The sequence below is a fragment of the Siphateles boraxobius genome, unplaced genomic scaffold, assembly GCF_051911475.1.
Source record: "Siphateles boraxobius isolate OS27281-9 unplaced genomic scaffold, OSU_SipBor_1 57, whole genome shotgun sequence".
Classification (NCBI taxonomy): Eukaryota; Metazoa; Chordata; class Actinopteri; order Cypriniformes; family Leuciscidae; genus Siphateles; species Siphateles boraxobius.
In genome coordinates, this window is record NW_027509183.1 from 558,800 (window position 1) to 576,354 (window position 17,555).

Here is a 17,555-nt window from a genome sequence, read left to right on the forward strand (position 1 = left end):
TTGAACTAAAGTGAGGTTATGCCCATTCATTAATGGATATGACCAAAGTAAGTGTACTGTGATCTTTAAAAACATCAATAATTACCTGGAGTCTTATTGATTGTTTTGCAACTTAAATATCCTAAAACTCAGACTGCAATATGCTGTTCAAAACCAAGAGAGATGCTTTGAAAACTTTTAAGTTCGTTCTTCCAATCATTATTCATGAGGATAAACATGCACAGAAAGAGCTTTCCAAAGCAACATAAGCTTTTAGCCTGTCTTCTCGGTTTTGTCCCACACTTTTAGAGAACCTCTGGCTCAGTTTAGACCCGGGGGGGGAGAGAACATTTCTTTTGTTTGCCTCCATCCTTTCTCTGACTATTTGTCCCAGTAAGAGCAGTGAGCTTCTTTCCAGCATCTGTGGGCTGGATTAGCCAGAGGAGACGGAGCTTGTATTATATCCTGAAGGGGCTTGTACTGTAAAGGTTCACTACAAGTTCCCTCTCCTTGCTTTTCTCCTCTTAAACATACCGCCGACTTGAATGGGAGGATAACTCTTTGTTAACAGGGCAACTATTAACTCACATGGAGTTAATCAGAGTCAGTGGAATGGTGTATGTATTAACATCTGAATGGGCCATAGTCTCCACTCTGGTCTGCTTTATATGGTGGGTCCTCAAAAGGGACAAGGCTTTGCGCTTTAAATACTTCCTACTTCCCAGTATTGGTTGGCCTGGAAGAGAAAGCTGTGTTTAAAAGTAAACACTTACAAAAAAAAGAAAACCCCGCTTCCTGTGCGTGCTAATGTCACTGTTATCCAGATCCAGGATTCTGGATCCGAAGTAGATGAATTTTGTTTGATCTTTGACATCCATAAAATGCTCACATCCAGCCCTAACATGCTGTAAAAAGACTGTCCTTAAGGATTCTGTCTTTAAAACCACAGCTAGTGACTCCATTTACAACTGAGAGGAAATTTGGAGGAGATGGCGAGCAGTTTTGATTTCTTCCTAAAAAAAAGGACAGAGCCGTGTTTAATTGCAAAAATATTCCAGAGCATACATGTGCCCGCTCCCTCTCTCCCTCTCTCTCTCAGACAACGGTGCTAAGCCTTGGCTGGTCAAAGACAATGTGTTCTGTCTTTGTCTGAGCTTTAGGTGCACAGATAGTGTTGACCTCTTCATTCAGACCCCTGGCCCGCCGAACAGGAGGAAACACTAATTAACATCTTACAGCTCTCATTTGTTCTCAACACCACTGGAGAAACAGAGTGTGAAAGCGCCTGTGCGTAGTTGTGTGTGTGTGTGCGTGTGTGTGTGTGTGTGTGTGTGTGTGTGTGTGTGTGTGTGTGTGTGTGTGTGTGTGTGTGTGTGTGTGTGTGTGTGTGTGTGTGTGTGTGTGGTTACATATAAAGCGAGTAAACAAGTTATGTAGGAAAATGATAGTGACATGCTATGCTCGCTTCTAACGTGAGCATCTTTCTAAAACTTGAGCTTGTTTTGTTATAAATAACTCCACCGACAAAGTGACGTGCTTGATAATAATGCCTGATGTTTTTCTAACTTTTGCAGAGAGCATCTTCCAGAAGTTTGACCCTGTGCTGTACTCAGTTTGGCCTCCTGTAGAAGTTTCAGCTCAGGACGTCATGGAGGATTAGATGAGAACACTAATGTTGTGTAAATTTCCCAAATGTCTATATGGTATCAGCTCCTCTGTTCTCCTCTGATTAGCTCGGCATGGTCTATTTGCTAAACCGGTGGCCCCGTCCTCCCGAAGTCCTCGCTTATTTGTTCTTGATCATTTTATTGAGTCGCTGGATTGTTGTCGGGGGAAAGTAAAGCTGATGTGGAAACGTAGACTTAGTGGGATTTATCCATGGGAGTGAAAAGGGCCTTTTCTCTGGTTTTGTTGGTTTAAACCTTGTCTTACCACCCCCCCACCCCCCCCCCCCCCTTCCACCCACCAGCCTAAAAGCTTTTGACATCTTCATCTAGTTCACAGTGGGCAGGCTTTGTTTGCTCTTGTCAGGAGAGCGGATGGGGTTTTGCCCCTGTGAGCCTAGTGGCACAAGCGCAGGACTTTGCCGTGGACGAAAAGGGATGGGGGTTGGAGGGGGGGGGGGGGGCGGGTGGCTTCTCCGCTCTAGCTCGGGCCAAAAGCGGGGCACTCCCCTCCTACCCCCCTCCTCTTTCAGATCCCCACAATATGGTCATTGTCCGGCGGTGAATAACGTGGCCACTCCGGCGATGTGGGCCGCTTTGACTATGAACCAGATTTCTTTCTTCAACGTGAAAGAAGTCTAATCCATGTAAATATGGGAATTCTGTAGATAGAGGTTTAGCTGCGCAGGGGAGGGGGGTGGGGGGTGGGGTTGTGAGAGGGAGGGTCAGCAATTTAACCTTTGACCTGACAAATAAGGAGCATGAAAGTTCCAGAATTGGCAGACAAAAAGAGACTCCCGCGGCTGATTGAGTTTTCTTTGTGCCGCTCTGCCGTACAAGGCTGACTGACAGATGACATGATGACATGTTGTGAAGACGAAGACATACGCCACTGCTGGGGGCATCACTGTACATGCAGCACATGTACATGAGAGGTGAGGAAACAGCTGACGCCGTTTGTTTTTCTCTCTTTAGAGGATTTTATCGTTTAAGAGTTTGATCGTGGTTTTAAAGTGGATGGCGCAGGGATGATCTGGCCAGTGCCAAACCATGAAGCCTGTTTTCCCCGTACGCCTGTATCTTGAACACTTAAAACGGTTTTAGTGTTCTTTGAATAAAACGTTCCAGAAACCCCCACAAACACACAACACCCAAATGTCACTTGTAAAACATCAAGGGAGTCATAACATAGCTGGTAAAGACACAAAACATTGCTGTTAGCCCCGACGTGTGATATCGCTACGTTTACAATGGTGCATGGAAAAAAATAAGCCCTTTTTTTTCTGAAAAAAAATGGAGATGTATGCAAAATTGAATATATTAAAATACATTTTACTCTAGTGAGCTTAAAATATTCATACAGATCTCAATATGTTAGGATCATAAATACACTAAAAAGTTTATCATTTGTGCTAAATTTCCAATTTGGTTTCAACTTTTTTCTTTTTAAGGTTTTAAAGGAGAAGTTCACTCAAAAATGTAAATTCTGCCATCATTCATCATAAAAGAAGATATTTTGGAAAAATGCTGGTGTCTAAACAACCCTGGACTCCATTGACTTTCATTGTTTGAACAAAATATTTTTTGCTTCACAGTGGAAATAAAGTCAAACAGGTTTGGAACGACAGGAACGTAAGCAAAGAATGGCAAAATTAAAATTTTTGCAAGAACTATTCTTTAATATGGGCAAATAATTTGGTTGAAAACACCCAGGTAGTTGTTCATTGAATCTCTGACTAAAACCAGTGTGTGTGTGAGTGTGTCATAGTGACCCCACCTCATCCAGACCTGTTCCTTTCATGACTTCCTTCCTGCTTTTAGGGTTTTATCGTTTCCTCTGGGAGAAGACAGTTTAAGAGGGCTGTCTGATCGGTTCATGTGTGATGCGTGTACTAGATCAATCAATTAAGGATCTGTTCTAATGTACTTTAAATATAGATATGTATTTGTTGTGAATGCCATCTTGTGATTGATAAAGCATCATTACAAGCTTGTAATGTAACTTTGCCGGACAAAGCGCAGAACTAAGAGTGAGTATGTGTGTATCAGTGTGCGTGATTGTGCATGAGAGAGCGTGTTTGTGAGAGCCTTGATTGGCTTGTATGTTTTCTTTTCCTTTCATGTGTTTTTAGTCTCCAGTGCTTTGTTCCTTTTATAATTACAGCAGTGTTCTCCTCTGAGAGCACAGGTTGCCGCGGTGAGGAGCTTGCACACACACACACACACACACACACACACACACACACACCTCTCTCCTGCAAATACCCATTAACGTGTAGAGCGAAAGCTGTCTGTTTATACCTTTTATACAGGGGCACAATTAACAACAGAGCAAGATCAAAAAGATATTGAAGTTTTCTTCGGGGGGGGGGGGGTATGGTTCAAAAATGCAGATTTAGATATTGATGGCAAGCCTTCTTTTAATCATTAGGGAGATGATGATCGTTAAAGCTACCTCAGCAATTCAGCGTATACACAAACAATCTTAAACTGCTCCTTTTTTAATTTTTGTCACCTATTGTAATCGTAAAGATAATGCCTGTTTTCATACAGGTTTCCCCCAAACACGTCATTGGACAGACAAAGAGATAGTCCCGCCCCAAACTCGCGTCATAGGTTGAGCCAATTGTTGCTCGGAGAAATCAATTTTAGAACTTTTTTGTTGTTGTAGTTTCAGCATATTAATATGGGAAACATTGATGAAATTGCACACTTCAGCTTTAAAGATGAACGATAGATCTGGCAGACAGTTCTTAGAAATGCAATTGGACATTGAAATGATCTGCATTTTGTGCTGATTTTATACGTTTTTTGTGCTGATAATATCCAAAATGGATAGTATTGAACCATAATTGGGAGCTGAAAGTGTTGAAGTTGAAAATATCTAATTAACTAGAAAATGTTTAATAAGCAAGTATAAATGTAGAGCTTCAGACACAGATTACATGTGGGACTGATATCTGTAGGTTCAAGTAAACACATTAGCCCCAACATTTATCCATTGCTATGTTTACAATGGTGTGTGGAGAAAAAACATTTTAACAAACAAAATCTTTACATATCCATTTTACTGTAGTGACCTTAAAATATTCATACAGGTATATTTACCAATATTAATGTGCTGTAGGATCAAAATTACACTGAAAAGTTTATCCATTGTGTGGACAGAATACATGTGGGATTGATATCTGTAGGTTCAAGTAAACACATTAGCCGCAACTTTTATCCAAGGTGTGCGAAGAAAAAGTGTGTTACATCTAATATAATATTACAAAAAAAATATTATATTTTGATATCCATTTTACTGTAGTGAACTTAACATATTCATACAGATAGTTTTACCAATCTTAATATGCTTGGATCAAAATGACACTGAAAAGTTGCTCAATTGTGACACAGATCCCATGTGTGATTGATATCTGCAGGTTGAAGTAAATACGCTTGTCACAGTGGTTATCTCTGAATGAAATTAGCGCATGGTTTATGGTAAGTAACTGTGACTCTGCTGCATCTCTCAGTATGGGTTTTGATGACTGATCCAGACCTCTTTTTTATTCTAGGAGTCAGCAGTCTTGCCTTCTCCTCTCCAGTGTGACGGCCTGGGGAACCGTCAGCGTGGATCCGTCCTCCTTCAATTCACACTCATCTCCCCTGCCTCACGGGTGTGAAATTATAAGCTCCCTCATTCACATTTTACAAGACTCCAGGTTATTAGCCAAACAAGGCGTTCATACACTTCCCCGGTGCCACAGTTTTCACAGTCAAGGATTTGGACCTTTATTCTCGATCACCCCCTGTTTTTTCACCTCTCTACCCTCCTCATTTATGTCCTTCTCTCTCGAAGGGCTCACGGACGAGGTGTTACAACAGCCTGATGTGAAATAGGGTTTGACTTGAGTGAAAAATCAGGCTGAGATCATGCCCCCCTCTCTTCTCTTTCTGTCCGCTCTCTCCTGCCTCGCACCTTTCATATGTACTTTCATTCAGATCTCTGTCTTTTTTCCAGAACAAGGCAAAATGGTTTTTGCCACATCCATTTGTTCTCGAAAGAGGAGACAAATTACAAATGTGCTCACGAGCCTTTGTACTTGAAATGCCTTTTTCATACGCAGAGAGGAAACTGATGAAAAGCGTCGAGCACATCAAAGTGGTTTGACGGCGGGCCCATTGAAAGGTTTAGAAAGTTTTGCCCTATCGCAGGTCGCCCCACTCTTTCTTGTCCGATTTTCGTTACGGGCTCATTTAAATTAAGCTCGCCCGTCAATTAGCATGACTTTTACCCCAGCTCACTGGACTTCAAGGGCGCACAACTTTCCTAGTGCCGCGTGTTGTGTGAAAGCCTGGCATGCTGTTTCCTTCCTTTTACCAGCAGCTCGTAGGAAATGGTTAATGGCCTGCGTTTGGCAGGATGGAGGGAGGGGGGGGGGGGGGAGGGGGGGTGGAGAGGTATTTTACGGGGAGCAAAAAAGCGGGGGTGTGTGTGTGTGTGTGTGTTTGAGGGGGTAACAATGAGGAGGGCAGTATAGGTGACAGGTGAGTCAATCAAAATTAAAACATATGCTGCCCTACCCAAGACCAGATGCTCTGTGTTTGAGACAAAGACGGAGTGAGTTTGTGCATTAGTGTGTGTGTGAGAATAGGACAGAGAGTTTTTGTTTCTCAACAAGCTGTGTGGGGGCTGGTTTTGTGGCAGGGAGGGCGGTATATAGAATTAAAACTCGTAAAAACATTGACTGCAGCCTCTGAATCACATTTCCTTCATGACGGAAGACTGAATGTAGCCTTTATGGCGTGTGTATTGTTTTTCCTTGTTTAATACCCATGTTGGGTTTGAAAACAAATGTTGACTTAGTGTAACATTATTTTTTTATTATCATCATTTCTGTACACTATTGAACTAGACAATCTCTCATCAAAATAATTGAGTATATACAACAATATATCAATATTCTGTGAATTCTCTTCATAGAATTTTTTATACAAGGTAGCGCTGTATTGATATTCCATGGTTATTTTGGTTAAATAGGTTTTAAACCTTTTTAGTATTACATTATTTTGCTGTTAAAAGCTGCTAAACATGATTCAAACTTTGTTTTGTACATCATTTCAGTCTGTGCTGTCTGTTTTTGGTAATCTAAGCTTACCTAAAACTATAGGTGTGCTTGAAGTGGGTGTTGCATTCATATGCAACACACAGGTGAACGTTGACTAATAGATGGTATAAATTAAAATGTTGAATTTAATACTAATATTTGGTCATTTAAAATGTTCAAAGCCTAGTGTTAATGCCACACCTTTGCATTTATTTTTGCTGCCTTGCAAGCACTTTTGTTTCCTCCAGGAAATGCAAATTTAGTTGCAAGAAAGTGTATAGCATGCATGGCATTTTTCATTACACAAGTAACCATTTGAAGAATATAAACAAACTATATTTTTGCAATCGCCTATTTACTGCCCAAATGTCAAAAGACGTCGATGTGATACTACTTTTCTGTGTCTGATTTAAAATGAAGGTAAACACAAGTAAGAGAAGTGATGTATGCCAATAAGGTAATTAAATATTTGAGTGGACCATGAGAAGATGAGTGCAAGGCTGAGCAGCTGAGATGATGAAGAGTGTGAGAGTTAAACTGAAAGAGCTAAAAGAAAGAAAGGAGACAGAGGGGATTAAGCTGTGAGAGGAAGAAAAGGGAGGGAGAGAGAGAGAGAAAAAGTGTCTATTCGTGTGTGTGTGAGAGAGGGAGAGATGTGGTGCACACTGGGAGTTAAGGTCCAACACGACGACTAAGCTCCTCAGGGGGACTTTGGGCAATATCCTGTTAGAGTGGAATGCAAATCTGTGCGATTGTGACCAGGGGCCTGGCACCACAGTTCACATACACACGCCTGCCTCCCTTTTTTCACTGTCCTCCTTATCCCATCAAAAGCCCTTTTTACCTGTCAGGTTTTTTTCTCTTACAAACATTTATAGAAACTGGCATGTTCAGTCCAGGTACTTCCAAAAAAAAAAAAAAAAAAAAAGCCTGCACCAAGCCACCTGATGTAGCACAGTTTAGTGAGGCCCAAGGGGGGCGCCCGTGGCAAGACTGACCTGAATAGTCTTACAAACAAAAAACTACCGTCAGAATCTTTAGAGCATCTGCAGAAAAAGGGCCATGCCTTGCTCTTAAAGGGATAGTTCACCCAAAAATTATGTCATTGTTTACTCACCCTCAAGTTGTTCCAAACCTGTAAGACTTACTTCTGCTGAACACAAACGAAGATATATTGAAGAATATGGGCAACCAAATAGTTGTCGGACACCACTGACTACGTTTACATGCAGCCAATAACCCTTTCAAAACTTTCAAAATTAGCAATAACCCGGTCACGCACGGCCATGTAAACACTGGCGCCACCGTCTACATCGGGATATTGCAATTCCATGTATACAGGAGAAACTCTCTCTGCTCACGCATGTAAGCTGGTTATTCCTAATGTTTCAGAAACCCGAATAATGACCTTAACCCGACCATAACCCAAATATTGGCTGCATGTAAACGTAGTCACTGACTTCCATAGTATGGGGGGGAAAAATACTATGGAAGTCATTAGAGCCTATCAACTGACTGCAACTGTTCTTCAAAATATTTTCTATGATAAACAAATATGTGTCATGTGCTTATCCATAATTTGTTCCTAACCCAAGCATCTGATAAGCTCTAAAAAGGATAAAATAAAGGTGTATAAAATGGTGTTTTAATCAACGTGACATGGCGCTAAAACTTAAAACTACTTACCTGAAGCTCCATTTGCAAAATTCATGCCAAGTTGGCCTCTTTTCCCTATAGCCATGACTGCGTCCATATTTTGCCCTTTCACTTCCTCTTTTGCGATTCATCAAAGTGCGATTCATCTTGTTCTATTAGTTTACCACTAGCACATGATAAAATTTTTATTATTTTCTAACTTGCGTCGTAGCCTACAAATCAATAGGTATCATCATCTTACAGTCTACATACAGTACCCATGTTGTACAGTGTGATCTGTAATGATCTTATAGGATTGCTGAAATCACACAGTCTGTAGCAGGCATAATACCACTTGAATAATATAAACCAACCAAGTTGCTAGTAAATGTCACAAATAATTACAAAGAAATGGCAAGTAACACATTCAAATTAAAAAGAAAACTGAAATATAAGGGTTTTTTTTGCACTGAAACATTTGTGCTATGGCATGTTCAGAACTTTTATGGTGTTTTTTTGGCTTTTAGCAGCTTGATCAGTCTATGCTTTTATTGTTTGGAAAAGAGCAGCATGAACATCCTTCAGAAATGCTTTGGACCAACATGAGGATAAGTGAAAGATTTTTGGCTGAACTAAGTCTTATTTTAATTGCATTTCTGTTGTCTTATTTCTCACATTCTGTCATTTTAGTGCGATTAAGGAAAGCTGTTAAAGCTCAGATCTGTTGCGTGGTTTGTGGCTTTTCACTCTGGAGGTGTTTGGTGAGGTCTGTTCCAGACTGGAGTCTGTTTGAGGTAACGAATAAAAAAGCCGAGACACTTTCATCTGTGGTTGATATTGTTCAGTCATCTTAGTCATGCTTTCCTCTCCCACGTCTTCATGAGTCACGCCGGCTCTTATTTAAATGACCACCAGGAAGAAGTGGGAACCCAGTGGTTTACAAACTGACGTTCATGCACAGGAAACGTTGATGTTTTTTATTAGAAAATACCAAAGGAACCGTCTGGGACGTCTTCAGAAGAGTTGAGAGGCTCCGTTTCAAAGGGCCTCTCCGCTGGCAAACTCTGATAGGAACTGATCTCAAGTGCATGTTGGGAAACATGTTTGAGTCTAATGGGTTAATTAGCTCTGAGTGTTGCTCTGTCTTCTGAGATTTGGCCTGTCACTGCAGCCAATGTCTTAACATGACTGTTTAAGGGGGCTGATCTCTGCTTTAGAGGAATATTCTGGGTTAAATACTGCAGTTGTGTCAACAGCATCTGAGACGTGCTGTTGATTAACATGGGCAATAGTTTTCACACATTCCTCAGTAACGCATTTGGAGAACTTAAAGGGCAATCAGTGCCAAAAACTTTTTTTGTGCATTTTTGTCTTGTTTTCCATTAAAAATATCTCAAATTCATGCATTATGATACATTTACAGTACTTGGGAAGCTAAATGACTTAAGTCGTGTTTTATGAAAAGTTTGAGTCTGTGCTTAAAAAAAGACAAAATATCCATCAGTGAGTTAAGACAAATAATTCATTCAAAGGGGAAACAATATTCTTCTTACACTATGGACAAATATTTGTTCTTGTTTTAAGTAAAACACACTTAAGTCTGACCAAGACTTAAAATCTTATGTAGGCTATTTTTGCTTTTAAAGTAAATGTATCTTAAGAATGTTTAGATATTTTACTGGAAAATTAGACTAAAATTATTATTTAATTTTTTTTACTGAAAACAAGTCATTTAGCTTTCCAAGTATTGTAAATGTATATTAATGTATGAATTTTAGATATTTTTAATGGAAAACAAGACAAAAATACAAAAAAGGTTTTTGGCACCGATTGCCCTTTAAGTTCTCCAAATGTGTTACTGAGGAAGGGTGAAATTTAAAAAAAACAATTAAGTATTCTTGTTATAACATTCACGTGAGTTACGAGAATCAAACTTTTAGACGACTTTCTCTGGTCACGCTTTAGTTTAGGGTCCAATTCTCACTATCTGCAACTTTTGCCTCAACAAACTCCTAATTACTGCTTATTAATAGTTAGTAAGGTAGTTGTTAAGTTTAGGTATTGGGTAGGAATCGGATTAAGAGATGCAGAGTATGCCTATATGTTCATGCAGAATAAGGCATTCATATGTGCTTTATTTAGTACTAATAAACAGCCAATATCCTAGAAATGTGCATGTTAACAAGCAACTAGTTAATAGTGAGAATTGGACCCTAAACTAAAGTGTTATCCTTTTTCTATGTGGATGAACTTGTATGTGCTATTGATGTACTTGATTTAATGTAAACAGTACTTTATAGATAGTTGTCAAGCATTTATATGTGAACACACTCGTACTGAGAAACGAGTTGAAATCACTTTTCGTGATCGACAGCACACAGCTGCTGCTCATTGAGGTTTATTGCGCTTAACACAGAATATTGCTTTAATGTTAACTCCAGTAGCATGATTTCTTTCAATGGGAAGTTTTCTTTACTTTTTCCCTCTGTTTTGTATTTGTTTGCTTTTGTTTTGCATTTGTTTTTAAATTAGTGCTTGTCATGCTGCGGTTAATTGGATTGAGCCGCAGAATCCCAGATTTGGAGCTGTACTCCAAACAGAAGCACTCTTCAGTGTTGACTTGGTAATTCGGTCCAGCTCTGTATGGTTTGTATGGTCTCTGTTGCAAAACAGCAGCAGCACTCCAGGCCCTCAGCCCCTGAAAGGAAGCCCAGGGCCATGCTGGTTAGTGCAAACTCCCCGAGGATCAGAGCAGGAAGAAAACAAGCCGAGAGAACGTCCTCTGGTGTGATTGACACGGCGCTAGCTTGTCAGCTTCAGTCTGCTTGTGTCTAAAGAGATGGCTTAGGAAAATCAGTTGAATGAAAACACACCATGCGCAGTGTTTTGTGAGTGACTTCGACGGTGAAGCTCTGTGCTGCAAATGTGTCTTGATTCCTGTTTACTTAGTATTTTTGTCTTGTTTTCAGTTGGAAATTGCTACACTTTCTTTCAAACGGGAAAACGTCTCAGGTTACGACTGTAACCATAGTTCCCTGAGAGAGGGAACGAGAAAAGCATCGACGCATCGCGAGTTCCCTCGAAAGGGAACAGGATTATTTTTCTTACCTCAATGGCAGATTTTTGTCTCGTTTCAAGCATATACCAAACACTTTTTCACTAAACGCTTTATATCTTAAAGTGCGCCTGTGGTGAAAATCAAGCCATTAAAGTTGTTTATATGTGGTGTTTTTGATATGCTTTAAGACAAACCATGTGTAAATTCATAAGTCGACAGCATTGCTGAGTATTTTCTCCTTAAAACTGCAGTGAACCAAAGACAGTCTCAAAAAATTATTTGAAATCGCTGGTGTTTCTGACGTCACAAACTACCTTGTAACCAATCAGATCAACGTGTGATCGTCAACAAGTGGATCTCTGAGCTGAGCGAGTGAGTGGAGGCGGGGCTCATTTGCATATCCATAGAACCATATACTAAATGAGACAAGGGTGTAGAGTTACGTTAAAGCTATTTTAAGACATGTAGAATTTTTTTCCACAGAAAAAAATTTTAAATATATAATTTTGGTGATCAAAGATGAGTTTTAAGGGATACAATTATTGACTACAGGGGGACATTAAGTAATTTTGTGTCAAGTAAATACATTTTTAGATATTTGTACTGGAAAACAAGATGAAAATACTGAGTACAAAAATAAAATGTTATGCAGTGAAACACTGAAATGCGATGCACTGCGTTGGCCAGCTGCAAGTTTCCGTTTTCACAGTCAGTTTAATCATTTCTGTTCTACTTTGAAACTCGAGCTGTTGTCACCCTGCCTTCCCTTCATCCTACAGTTTCCACACAGTTCAGAGACGCCAACGGACGACGCTCCCTGTGTACATGTGTTGCTTGGAAACCAGCGCACTGGGACCGTGTAGTGCAACACACAGAGGCACTGGATGCAGTACGGATGAAAAACACGCTCAAAGCCCACGTGTGGACAGCAACCTCCAGACAGCCCGGAACATTTCCAACAGACTTTAAAAGTTTAGTCAGTGTCTACTGGATCTTTAAAGTGCTGGATTTTAACCAGCTATTTTAACACCATGTCTGCAATATTATAAGTAAAGGAATTATAAGAATGTAAAGTGATGATTAGCATGAATTAAAGTTAATTATTTAATCATTGCAATGATTAAAAATGCTCACCCTATAAATTAGTGCATTTTGGGAAGACATTGAAAATAAGATTAAGTTTAAATGTTTTAAGTTTATTAAGTTATTAAGTTTATAATGACGTTATAGGAGATCTGATAAATTTTAAGATTTGGACAATTCATGTCAAAGAAAAAAATTCGTTCACAATTCATATATAGCAATTAGGGCTGGGAAAAGATTAATCGCGATTAATCGCATCCAAAATAAAAGTTTGTGTTTACATAATATATGTGTGTGCACTGTGTATAATTATTTTGTATACATATTAATACACACACATGCATGTATATATTTAAGAAATATTTGCATGTATATACTGTATATATTTATTTATTATTAATATTATATATAAATATTTATATATAAAAAAAATTCTTATATGTATACATGCATGTATGTGTATTCATATATACAAACTAATTATACACAGTGCACACACATATATTATGTAAACACAAACTTTTATTTTGGATGCGATTAATCGCGATTAATCTTTTCCCAGCCCTAATAGCAATACAAGTTTCCACACTGCAAAAAATGACTTCCTTACTCAGTATTTCACCCCATTGGCAGATATTTGTTCTTGTGTTAAGCTTAAACTCAATAACTGAAAACTCAACAACAACAACAAAAATCAGAAAACAAGACTCAATATCTTAAGTAATTTTGCTTCTCATTAAATGTATCTTGATTTATGAATCTTTAGCTATTTAGACTGGAAAATAAGGCAAAAATACTATGATTATATATATATATATATATATATATATATATATATATATATATATATATATATATATATATATATATATATATACCTGTATATATTTAAAATTTGTTTCAGTATACATTTTTTAATTTTATTAGTTTATCCATGAGTTTCATGCTCTTCTTGTCAACATGTTTACCTTACGGATTGAGTGTCTTATGAATGCTTTGCAAATCGATTCAACTGAATCATTTAAAAGAACCAGCTCAAAAGGAGGATTCGTTCACAAATCTGACATCATTGTAGTTTGACCTTCCAACAGTTAGACCAGTAAAATGTGTTGTGTATCTGTAAGAAAGGACACTGAAACAAAGTTCTGTGTGCTTGCAGGTTCATCTCATGCATGGATCAGGGATGTCATCTGGTTGTCTCAATTTGTGTAGTTTGGACTTTGGCTGGCTTCACCCCCTCCAGCTCAAAGGATAAAGCCGGATCAAGAACACATCCCTTCTAGTATCCATGGACTTGTAGAAAAAACAGGTATACGGGACTTCCTTCCCTCTAGTCCAGTGTAAAAGAACTCTCTTCAATGAGAGTTGTCTTCAATGAGAAATGTCTTCAATGATTGCATTACTTTTGTGTTTAACGGAATTTTTTTTTTTTTTCTAGTGATAAATTATGTTTACGGGTTGTTTAATTCATAAAATGTAACAAATTATTAAAACAAAGTTAATTAAAACTGAATACATAAAATTATCCCATGATGGCAAACACTAAAAGTTTCTACACTGTTTTAGACCTGGTGTTAAGATGCGTTTTTGTCGATTGGATCACAAGTAGACGAGGGACACACATACCCGTTTACACCTGGTGTTTTAATCCGTCTCTTTTGTCCACGTTCAACCACTTCTGTCCTGATTTCTTCGGGGGGGCGGGGGTTTGGGGGGGTCTATGGGTGGGTAAATGTATGGGCTTTTCAGATCTTTTAATACAATGGACAAAATAGGTTTGTGCAATTTATATACGAACATGACCAGAGACGACCGAAAAACACACAGAGAGCAGCAGCTTTAGTCTCTGCTCTGACAGCCGCAAGATCATGCTGAACGCTGTGAATGTGTGTTAGAAATCAGGAATTGTGAGAGAACATTGAGCTTGGTACATTTTTCGTCTTCAAACCAAACTTCAGCCGACAAAGTTTTTCGAACACATTCGACCACATGAGCGTTTACACTGCGAAATCAATTCGGTCAAATTTATTTTCGACTACCTCTGGAAGTGGTCTCTGATGCTTCCATGAAGAAACTTTAACATCCATGGAATCTTTCCACTCGACAAAAGTTGTTTTAATGGTGGCTTTAGATTATTATAGTTATTAATAGAGGGGTGCAGGTATGTGTCATAGATCGCTCATCAGTGTCTCGCTCTGGTCATCGAAGAACCCCCTATCCTGAATATTGAACTACATTTCCCTCTGTCCCATTGTCTGTCTGAACCTCTCTCCTAATCACCTGCACAGGTGCAGCCACTCTTCTCCCCTCTATGAAAGCTGCTCTCTCTCTGTGCTCGGTGCGAGGTCTTGCATCTGCCACATCTATCTTCACTGTGTATTCTACGTTCCCTGGATTTTCCTGGTTTATCGATCCTAGCCTGCCCTCCTGGTCTCCGTGTATCTGCTGCCCGCCCCGACCCCAGCCTGGTATTGTTTCTGAGTTTGGATTACCCTTGTCACCTGTTATTCACTGTGTTCTCTCTGTGTGCTTTTCTGTTTAATAAAAACACTGCAAATGGATCTGCATGACTCTGCCTCTTTGTCACAGTATGATGTCAGAACCCGGAAGTCTAATTCGCCGCTGGACTGTGGGGGCAATTTTAGTACAGTGAACTCATTGTCATGTTCAAGAAACCAATTTGAAATGATTCGAGCTTTGTGACATGGTGCATTATCTGGCTGGAAGTAGCCATCAGAGGATGGGTACATGGTGGCCATAAAGGGATGGACATGGTCAGAAACAATGCTCAGGTAGGCCATGGCATTTAAACGATGCACAATTGGCACTAAGGGTCCTAAAGTGTGCCGAGAAAACATCCCCCACACCATTACACCACCACCACCAGCCTACACAGTGGTAACAAGGCATGATGGATCCATGTTCTCATTCTGTTTACGCCAAATTCTGACTCTATCTGAATGTCTCAACAGAAATCGAGACTCATCAGACCAGGCAACATTTTTCCAGTCTTCAACTGCCCAATTTTGGTGAGCTCTTGCAAATTGTAGCCTCTTTTTCCTATTTGTAGTGGAGATGAGTGGTACCCGGTGGGGTCTTCTGCTGTTGTAGCCCATCCGCCTCAAGGTTGTGGATGTTGTGGCTTCACAAATGCTTTGCTGCATGGTTGTAACGAGTGGTTATTTCAGTCAAAGTTGCTCTTCTATCAGCTTGAATCAGTCGGCCCATTCTCCTCTGACCTCTAGCATCAACAAGGCATTTTCACCCACAGGACTGCCGCATACTGGATGTTTTTCCCCTTTCACACCATTCTTTGTAAACCCTAGAAATGGTTGTGCGTGAAAATCCCAGTAACTGAGCAGATTGTGAAATACGGCCCGTGTGGCACCAACAACCACGCTCAAAATTGCTTAAATCACCTTTCTTTTCTATTGAGATTTTTCCTATGGGGTTTTTCAATTTATGATTAAAATAAAGCCTGTGATAAACTTAACTTGACGATACTTTGATGTTTTGTTCTACAACGTGAATTACATACCCATAGCGAAAACTCGAATTTTGAAACTGTTATGTTAATTTTTGATTAACTTAGCCTACTTTTTTTAAAAAAAGTAACTAGATAAGACAGCTTGGTGTGTGAGTGTGTGCAGTTTAAGTTGTAGAACAAAATGTCAAAGTTTAGTCAAGCTATGTTTACCACAGGCTTTATTTCACTTACAACCTTCGATGCCAATAAAGAACCTTCTATTATATAGAACCTTTTCTTCTAAGAGTATACAGTGGGTTTGCTGTTGCTGACTCGTGTATGTGTGTTATAGTATCATGGCTTTCCATTAACTAAAAGCAGAAAGATCCTCCAGGGAGAAAATAGTATTACTTAAAGAGCTTTTTCTTTCAGCTACCCTCTAATTTGTGTCTATTTTTCATATATCCTAGTTATTTTATTTCGACTATGTAACTGTGCTTTTTGTAATTTCTAAGACGACGTCCATAACTAAATCTCCACTTAGGGCAGGTTCTAGCTCCTTCTTTTAATGGAAGGATGTTCTGTAATCAGACTCACGAAGACGTTTCCCTAATGATGTTTACTTCAAACGGGTTCGGTTGGCTCCGAAATGACTCATAATGATCCTTGGCAGTAAGTTATACTATAGAGGAAATTGAGATTTAAAGAGCCATTTCAGAGAATGGGCTTTCTGTATTAATCACTGACATTGTTAAAGCATAGCTTCCAGTAAAATAAGCTGTCCTCTTCTCCTGAACACTAATGGCAAAACGTGGATGCTGCCTATGAAGTGTTCAAAGTGTGTTATTCTAAAGAGCTGTTTCCATCATTTACCTGCTCTCATTAAGAAAGTTTAATATGTTTTTGTTTCTTTCATTTATATTTAGGTTGTGTGTGTGTGTGTGTGTGTGTGTGTGTGTGTGTGTGTGTGTGTGTGTGTGTGTGTGTGTGTGTGTGTGTGTGTGTGTGTGTGTGTGTGTGTGTGTGTGTGTGTGTGTGTGTGTGTGTTGCAGTGAAGGAAAAGATCTTTGAGGAAGCATGTTATGGAAACTTAATCTACATGTCAGAATTACTATACTGGATAATATCATTTTATTTCTGGTTTAATATCATCTGTGATTTCGAGCGGCACTGATTTCATAACTATGATAAAGCACACAAATGTCTGTCCACATGCAAATTCAATTTCTATCCCACTTCAAACATGTCTTAAATTGAGTACCTCCATTAACTGAACGTTGCATGTGCATGCTTCTCATGATGCATTGTTAAAAAAATTACTGCATAGTCAATATTAATTAGTAGAATTTGTTTCATTAGTTTAAATATGTAAAAATCCTTGAAACAACAGTTATTTTTTCTTTTGCAGCAACACTGAATAAAATATGAAGAGTTGCTTTCATAGTTCATATCTTGAATATAAGTGTGTTTTGAGTCTTTTTTAAGTCTGCTAAATGCATAAATGTAAATGTATTTTGTCCAGCTGTAATGAAGGCTTTCCCCCTTGTTTGAAGTATAAACAAGTTCAACAACAAGTG

General features: G+C 39.1%; 1 long non-coding RNA gene across 1 annotated transcript; it reads left to right on the forward strand.

Annotated features, from left to right (window-relative positions):
* The first annotated feature begins 2,395 nt into the window (after nt 1–2,395).
* On the forward strand, nt 2,396–6,018 carry LOC143715205 (uncharacterized). Its single transcript, XR_013195684.1, has 3 exons — nt 2,396–2,578; nt 5,069–5,129; nt 5,204–6,018. It is a non-coding gene; the product is annotated as an uncharacterized LOC143715205 (long non-coding RNA).
* Nucleotides 6,019–17,555: the final 11,537 nt, after the last annotated feature.